Source organism: Schistocerca serialis, chromosome 2 (assembly GCF_023864345.2).
Source record: "Schistocerca serialis cubense isolate TAMUIC-IGC-003099 chromosome 2, iqSchSeri2.2, whole genome shotgun sequence".
NCBI lineage: Eukaryota > Metazoa > Arthropoda > Insecta > Orthoptera > Acrididae > Schistocerca > Schistocerca serialis.
Window position 1 is genome coordinate 157201100 of NC_064639.1, and position 7970 is coordinate 157209069.

Here is a 7970-nt window from a genome sequence, read left to right on the forward strand (position 1 = left end):
TGATGTGAATGAAGCGCACTGTGTGTGTGTGTGTGTGTGTGTGTGTGTGTGTGTGTGTCAGATAGAGAGAGAGAGAGAGAGAGAGAGAGAGAGACGTAGGCGGTACACATACGTTTGAGTGTGCTTAGTGGGTGGAATATTGGTTTTATATTCGTGCTCTTTACCATAGGCAAAGTGTACGAGTGCATGAAAACACAAACACACATAGAAATGCACACACAAATAAATGGCAACATTTCCGTTTCTCTTTACACCTGATGAAAGGTGCTTTCTTCATTTCGAGAAATGGATACCAAATTTCCCACTGATAAGGCTTGACTGTAAAGCATACAGGCACCCAGCAATCGTAATTGAGGGTTTCTGTTTTTTTCCTTGGGTTAATGAATCTACTAGCCTTGACGTTCCAACTACACTCAAGCCCTTCACCCTGCCATTCTCGCATATCTGAGATAGCATCCCGGGTTCGTAATTAGAAACACGCATTTTATAAGAATTATCTTACACTCTTTAAGTTAGATGTTGAAATTTGGTTCAGTGTGACTCTAATCTGAATGAAATGGGAAAGTAGTGTCATCATTTCAGGGAAGATTGCTTTTAAACTGCATTGAGTTATAACAGAACCCCATCTAAAGAAATTATTCGTTTCAGAATCGATCAGTGATCCAGAAAACTTTAAAAGTTAACACTAAGTAAACGTGTCTCATACAAATTTTGTTTCGGCTAACATGTGACCCAATTTCGAAGAGGTCAAGGACTATAAGTATGTCGCGTTGGATGGGAGAAACACGCTAACACCACAGTCGTCGTTTGTTGGGCGAGGATATTACTTGACAGCTTATTTACATTGTACAAATCTTTGATAGATTTCAATACTTATATGTTCTTTTATTATCTTAGCCAACGACCTTGCCGCAATGATAACACCAGTTCCCGTCAGATCACCGAAGTTAAGCGCTGTCGGGCTGGGCTAGCACTTGGGTGGGTGACCATCCGGTCTGCCAAGCGCTGTTGACAAGCGGGGTGCACTCGATCCTTGTGAGGCAAAGTGAGGATCTACTTGAGAAGTAGCAGCTCCGGTGTCGTAAACTGACATACGGCCGGGAGAGCGGCGTGCTGATCACATACTCCGCCGGAGCCGCATCCAGTGACGCCTGTGGGCTGAAGATGACACGGCGGACGGTCGGTACCGTTGGCCCTTCCAAAGCCTGTTCAGATGGAGTTTAGTTTAGTTTATTATCTTATCTAGATGAGAACAAGAGCTGTTGTAGAGATATGCATAGAATGTGACAGGTAACACGGAACGATAATTAATTTTCTCGAGGATAGAAGTTTTACTGAAAATGTAACAATGCATGACGGACAGAGATTTTCTTTTTTAACTCCAAATTTTTTAACCGACGCAGCCAGGGAGTAAATGTAAAGGACAGCGAAGTCGTATCGAATGAAGAAAAATGCAATTAAGGATACTAAGAGATTATGAGCTGTGGAACTGTAATGGAAGCTTGTTTGCTATCGGACAGTTATTGCTAGGGTATGCACTGTCCTCTCAAGTAAAGTAATTTCTGATTAATTCCGCTGCGCCTTTAACTAAGGCCGTGTACATTTTCCTTAAATCTGGTTTTTGAAGTTTTCTCATGTATGAAAATATTTCATTATTGTAGTTATTGCCAATGTGTTGTACAATCTCGAGCTCAGGGTGGGTTAAAGGTTTGTGAAATCATTATGTTTGTTGTTACGTGTATGCTCGTTTCTTGCTTGAGATGTTTCCTGTACCAATCTGTAAGCAGAGTGTTCGTTGTGTGGTATAATGTATGGCCTGGGGTAGTTTTGTGCCCACTTGTGACAGCCTTTGCAATTAACGATATTTATTTGGTGACAGATACTTATTTAATGAAAAGCATTGCAATAAAGTGTCGTCAATTTTCACTGTTTGAAGTAAAATTACTTGAGGACGAAATGAACTGTTTAATAGTTCATTAGTGTGTCTGGCTGCATTGTTTGCATAAAACACACCATATACAAACTTTTTCGAGAGAACACCACATACTCATGCTCCACACTCCTTTCACCAACAACCCATCGATCACACCATTCAACAGCCCCAACCAGAGTCTCATTCCTGACTCACTGGGGTAGACATTATCGATATACTCTATATTTTTCGCCTATCGCCTAAAGCAAAGAGCTTCGAGGAGCAAAAGGGAAACTTTGAGCTCATATTGGCAACACTGCAGTGGTAGCAAAACTGGCGGAAAGATGTTAAACTGTGCAGCAGTAACGGAAATTCACTTACCATGGAGCAGGGTTCACCAATATGGTGACTTTGGCAGCTGCAGGACGAGTTTCGCTATCACTATGTGTCACTACCAAAATAAACTCCTTCGGCAAGTTCCGTTATCAAACAAAATCGTGACATGGGATTTTGGGGAGACTTCTTCATCTTTGAAAAATAAAAAGTCTAAGCTGGGTTGTACCGCTTGTATGTATTCCTGAAACGATAAATATCGTATGGGATTGTTGGCTGGAATATCCCAAGGAGTGCCTTCAGCCACCTTGATGCTGGGCGGCTGATGACCCAGTATTTTGGTCCCTTTATACCCCAAACCCACCAACCAACCTTGATGTGGCTAACTCACTTGCATCCATAGTCTTTAATTACTTGTTGGATGCTTTCCAGTCTTTGTTTTACCCACAGTTGTTACTGTCTACAACTCCCTTAAGTGCCATGGAAGTTAAACCTTGATATCTTAACAAAGGTCGTTCCATTGTCCCTTCTTTTCAGTGTTTCACACATGCTCATTTCTCCTCGCCGATTCTGTAGAGAACTTCCTCATTTCTTACCATACCGGTCCATCTAATTTTCAGAATTCTTCTAAGGCACCACGTCTCCGATGCTTTGATTCTATTCCTTACCAGTTTTTGTCTGTTAGGAATACTACATGTAGCATCGCTTGGCAGCCCCATTCTGCCGAGTTTTGAGCCGTTGCTGCTAGTTTCGAATCGATCCATCGCTATTTCTTTATCTTTGATTCTCTGCTGTGCCATGTGGCCAGGCGACGATCCGATGTAACCTAAGTGAGGCTACAGTTGGAGTAGTGGTAGTGAGGGGTGATCACCGAGCCTGACGAGACCCTTCACTAGGAGACGTGCGCTTTTGAGCGTGCTGCACACTCGTGATAGCTCCGCGGCCTGTGGAGGCTCACAGAATTGTGCAGTGTTCACTATCCAGGTGCTCGTGCCCTATTTTGGCTGCACGCTGCCTGATGGGCATAACTGATTTTTGGCATCTCCATTTGTCCTTCAAAGTCATGTCTGCGGTGAATGTCTGAACACTGGATCGAAGCATTGTATTGTTTTCTTCTGGATTTGTATTGCCAACATGACTGAGACTAATTTTGAAAAAAGGATGCAACTTTTTATTCAGTTAATTGTGCTTCAAGGCCTGGTTCACTGTGGCAACTAAATCTGATTTGGTTTTTGTAAGAGAAAAATTTAATGTAGTTTTATTTTGATCTTTGTCCAACCGGTGTACCTTAATTTTGATGTTATTAATTAGAGTCACGTTATATAGTCTTGAGATTTATAAAGCAAATCCAGGGTTAATTAATTGTTTAAAGTAAATTTTAATTAGTTGTTTAATTAAATTGCTGTTTTCTGAATGATTATGGTGAATATATATTTTTGTTTGAAATTGGGTGATGAGTGCTGTTGAACAACTTGGCGACGAGTCTTTCCATGTGAATGCTTTCCTTGAATTTCCTTAGGGCGTAATTGGCTCTTTTCATATTTTAGTCTTTGACTTTTTATGGTGATGTTTGAAGTGTGTCTTGTGCCATACTAGATCAAGAACCTTAACTCAGCCCAAGATAAAAATCGAAGAGGAAATCGCCAGTCCAGACACCATCTCAAGTATATCTATGGTGTATGCAACAAATGTGACGAAAAGAGTGTAAGATCTTACTGCCTAACTTTACTGATATTTACGCCTGGCAAGAATGTGAATAGAGCACTTGTGTCCACTCCGCCATATTTGGCAGAGAGGGCACAAGGAAGAATTATGGTAATATGGGTTACTTGAATCCATACTTCCGTAAAATATTTATCTGAGCTCTAATTATTTAAGAGGGCGCTACTCACCGCCTTGTTAGAACAGGATTGCGTAAGGCGATTTTAGAAGTCGTTAAAACTGATGTCAAGATGGAGTGTTCATATTGACAAAAAAACATAATTCCAGGGATTGTATTTCGTGTTATCACATTAAAATATTGCTCAAGGATAGCTTTTCTGTAGCGAAATTTAATTAAAAGAAACCTTTGAATTAAAGAAATTACTTCCCTTTTTTAAATGTAACAGTCTTTGTTTTACTGAGAAGTGGACAATGTCTGAACTGAACTGAATGTCCTTAGATTTTACCTTAATACAACATAAGTTAATATGTTCACTTTCTTTTCCTTAATAATTATGGTGCAAGTCTCTTAAAGCATCAGTTGATGACGGAATGCAATGTAATCATAATGAAATTATTCCTATGCAAGATGTCTGCTAAGAATCATCTGTTGTTCGACCGTTATTGTTGTTTACCCTGTGTGCTGAAAATCTTACAAATGATGTCTTCTCTATGAAGATCACTATACACTTGAAAGAAAAATGCATAATCTGCATAAATTAACATATATTATTCAAAATTCTGAACTGACAATGTGAGATGGTCGCCGTAGCGTGCTTTAGCTTCAAGACTAGAACAAAGTGTGAGTAATAAGGCTGGTCGTTCTAATGTCTTTCACTAGCAAGTAAAAGAACAAGTATGTTGGCACCATTATTATTTCATTTCATTATAAATTACCATCATGACAGCTAACTGCACGTGCATTTTCAGAGTTTTTTAAAATTTTCATTTTCCTTGGTTTTCTGTCTGACTTGTCGTAACACGATTTGATATTTTGTACCATGTATTGGTACAGCACTATGCAAAACCTACAACAAAATGTTACTAAGGGCTGCAGAAAACGGACAGGGCTTCAGTCAGATAATTTTCGTAAAATCATGCCTGATGCAACTTGCAGCAGTATGTCACAATTTTCGGATCTGAAATAAAGTTTTAAAACGTTTCTTCCTTTTTTCTCTAATTATCTTAAGTGTGTGAATACATAGTTTTGTGGCGGCATATACTGATAATTTCTCTTGAGCTTCCATCGGCACGAGGTGTTTAATAACTGACAAGTTTTCGAGCGAGTGCTCCTTGGGTATTGGTAAGTCTCCATTGTCATATTCTTGTTGCTGCCATCCTTATATAGGGGCTACAAATAGAGTGACTTAGGACAAGTGCTACAGCAAAACTGTTCAAGATAATGAAATTATTTAAATGTCAAACTGATGAGAGAAAAACGAAGTTTTTCATATCTTACTAAGTTTCGATGTGAGATCTCTTTACTTCTCTGCAGACATCAAAATGGTACTCGATTTTATGTTATGTGCTTTGTGGCATTTCTAGTGCTACAATAGTGATGGCTGTTGAAATCCTCTTGCACAGGCGACTCGATTTCGAATTTTTTCTGCATGGGGAGTGTTTTTTTATGTATAGTCCTGGGAGGCCAGGAAATGGACACATCCCTGCCTATCTAACCATTTGGAAACCTGTTGTTCAGTATAACGCGCCATATTACATGAAAATGACACACTGACCAGCTCATTGTTCAGTTTCTGAGATCTGAGTAAACACAAAGAGTTGAAGCATATTACGATAAGTTCTGCCTGTAATTGTTCTCTCAGCATAAAAAGAAAGGGCCTGTAACTTGGTCAGAAAGTAACATACATCATACATTCACTTCTGGAGAATCATAGACATATCTGTGTAGAACAGTAGTGGTATGTCTGTGCCAATTCTAGTACAATGAGCATTTCCATGTCAAATTTGGATAATGCCAACCAAAGACATAACTTCTTAGTTCCCCAACTAAAAAATTTATTTTACCCATTCCAAAAAAAAAATACCTAAATATAATGGATACAGAAATGAATAAGAAAGTTGAGCTATTTAAAAAAAATTGGAAAATTATAGCAAAGGAAATCTTAATTTAAAAAAGAAAGAGAAAAATTCAAGATTTTTAAAAAACTCTTTGCCTATATTGAAAAGCCAAAATTGTCGTTTTCTAATTTAAAAATTTAAAAACATAATAAATTTTATTCTTTACAAATAAAAACCATTGAATCTCATATGTCATCTAAAATCTCACAAGGTATATTTAATTCAAAATGTTTGATTAAAAAAATCATATTGCCTTCTCTATAAAACGAATGGAATAAAAAATGATGAAGAAAGCTTAGCTTTCTAAGGGCTTAGAAAACTATTGCAAAGGAAAATATGGATAGATTGTAAAGATTTAGAAAATTATACTAAAGAAATGGTTAGTCAAAAGTGACTAGAGAAGATCTTTTTGATTTTATTGATTATTTTAATAAAACAGAAATGAATAAAGAAATGAAGAAGACAGAACTAAAATCTAAAACTTTAAAAATACTTCGATCAGTTGCCAAAACAGAAACTCTGAAGAATATTTATAAACTTAAAAAAAGTAAATTAATTGATCTTATTATAGATCCTGTTGACAATATTAATAACAGTGATTAAAGTAGTGGATTGAATAAAAAGTCTTTAAAAGAACTTTATCAAATCTGTAAATCGAAAAAAAAAATTTATACTACATTTAGAAAAAGTCAATTAACTGACCTTTTCCAAGGAATTGAAGTTAAAATTAATAATGATAATGATTTGAGTAAGAAATATTTGGAAGAACTTCATAAAACCAGTAAAACAAACAATTTAAAAATTATTCTAACTGTAAGAAGCTACAATTAATTGTATTCTGGAGAAACAGGTGCTCGGAATGGCAGATCAGACATGCTCTCCGCAACACCTTTACAGTACAGTGTGTGGGGCGGAAGAAGAGACAGCCACTGCCTATATACCATATACTGAAGCACTACTGGGGAAAGTAGGATGAATATTGTAGAAACACTGAGTAGGAACTGTCTTTTGCCCACCCAAAAAACACGATCATTATTGGGAAGTGTCAAAGACGATCTTGGTTTGCGGAAGGCCGATATATAGAAGATTCCATGTCAGTGTGGGGACAGAGTGCCCACCATCGAAAACCATTGCTGAGAACATCAGAGGCACACTCAACTTAGGTACCCCATCGAGTCAGCAGTTCCCGGGCACTGTTTGTCCGAAAATCACGATATGGACTACCAACGTACCATGGTCTTGGCACAGACATCTAAATAGTGAGACAGCGTCATTAGAGAGGCTCTCGAAATTTGTATCAGGGACAGGCTCATCAACCGAGATTGTAGCTGTAACCTCAGCAACTCATTTAGCATTAAGTCTAAATGAACGACCGACCAGGGCGGACGAGGCTGTTACACCAATGCCATCACAGATGCCGACGCCAGAGTCTTAGCGACCATCAACAGGGGGAGGTGATTCAGGATGGCCGCCTGCACTCAGGAGATCAGTTAAACAGTGCACCTGAGAATGGTGACATGTCTGATCGCCGAAATACTGTGGCCATTGGACACTATGGACTGACAGTACACCCGTTGACTCTTCGAGCAACAAATACTCTGGGAGAAACTGAAGAATCACATTTCAGTTAATGTTTATGGAGATAAAAGCAATGAATAAGATAAAATTAAATATTCCATCTACCATACACAAAATAAACACGAAAATCATGTGAATCTCCTTTTAATTGGAAATGAAAATAATTCACATCATTGTAGGATGAAACACTTACTAGATTAATTAGCAAAAATCAACTAAACATGAACATCTTTGTGCCCAATGTTCTTATTTTGATTCACAAGAAAACTTAGATAATCACGAAAACGATAAAGAACATAAAGAAGTAACAATAGATGCGTCTTTTAAAGGTCAAAACACTGAATTTGAAGTACATAAACCATTCATT

General features: G+C 37.9%; 1 pseudogene; it reads left to right on the top strand.

Annotated features, from left to right (window-relative positions):
• Positions 1–896: 896 nt before the first annotated feature.
• LOC126459257 (5S ribosomal RNA) lies at positions 897–1014 on the top strand (annotated as a pseudogene).
• The last annotated feature ends 6956 nt before the right edge of the window (positions 1015–7970 follow it).